Raw genomic sequence first — 1,462 nt, 5'->3', positions numbered from 1 at the left:
GATGCACACTAGCACGTTGCCAACTTGGTTTCCAAGTTGCCAACGTGCTGCTCCTCCTGGCTGCACCTAAATGGGCGTTGCCAACTTGGTTTCCAAGTTGCGAACTTGCTATTCCTCCTTGCTCCAAGATTTCCTTGCTCCATTGTCTTCTTGCTTCATCACCTAACATAAACCAAAGAATTTTCCTTAAAGTTTTGCCATCTTATGCAATAATTTTCAAGGAAATCATTCACATCAACTTGTATATAAACTTCTTGAATCATTTGCATAAATTATGCCAAATTTTACTTAGTTCTTGGTTGATGAATGCATGGAGGAAAAGTTCACAAAATTGCTTATTTATTTCAAAGAAAATGAATGAAGCTAAGCAAAACTAACTAAACTAACTAGTTAAAATGGCAAATATGCAAACGCATCACAACACCAAACTTAAACCTTGCTTGTCCCCAAGCAAGAAAAGAATCATGCAATAAAGATTGACAATCCAAGGTAAGAAGAATAGCAATTCAATGTTCATGGTAAGCTAGTTTTCTAAGCATGCTACAATCACAAAAGAAATGTAAATGATTGATGCTTCTATCTAGCTCAATTTATGAAATCTTTTTCTTATATTTTTTTTCTTGAAACAAGCTTTTGATTTTCTTATTAGCTTTTCCTTTTGGGTGCTTTGCCCCATGAGTTGATAACAAAACTATGACTCTAAATGCTTTGTTTTCAAGTATTACCACTTGATACATAAGCACCACAAGCATTTAATTAGAGGACTTCATTAAGCTCATTTATTTCTTTTCTTGACTCTCTAATCATTGATGCTCAAAGCCTTGAGCTTTGAGGGAGTGCTTTTGCACTTGAGCCTAGCCTTGACTTCTAAGTGTTTTGTTTTCAAGTATTTGGCTTGATACATAAACACCACAAGCACTTAGCAAATAAATTGCCATTGGTACTCAGAGCCTTCAGCTTTCTCATTCTTTCCCTTTTTCTCTTCTTGCCTTAATTGCATTTGCTTCTTCAAGGTTTTCAAAAGATTTCACAAAATGTCCTAGATGAAAACTTCAATTAAATAAAATCTAATGTACTTGAGCAACAATCAATCATACTAGCTTTCCAATACTTGTATGCACATACTAAATTCTTCTTTAATTCCTTGTTTGGTTAAGATCATGATACTTTATTGCTTTTGTATTCACAAAACTCAAGTTGGTAGTCATAATGTCACAGCAGCATGTTGCAATTTAGAAATCAAACTATGCCTATTCATACCACACATGTATATAAAGAAGGTAATAAGACAATCATGCAATTTAAAGTGCTGGAAACAAATGAGAGGAAAAAGAACTTTACAACCTTGTAATTTATCTTCCCTATTGTTGTCCTTTTCCTTCTTTTCTTTCCCTTCCCACACCAAACTTAGAATGATTGCTTGTCCTCAAGCAACAATTAGAACCGTGGCTATGGGGCTAAG

Source organism: Arachis duranensis, chromosome 10 (assembly GCF_000817695.3).
Source record: "Arachis duranensis cultivar V14167 chromosome 10, aradu.V14167.gnm2.J7QH, whole genome shotgun sequence".
NCBI lineage: Eukaryota > Viridiplantae > Streptophyta > Magnoliopsida > Fabales > Fabaceae > Arachis > Arachis duranensis.
This window is presented reverse-complemented; position numbering follows the sequence as displayed.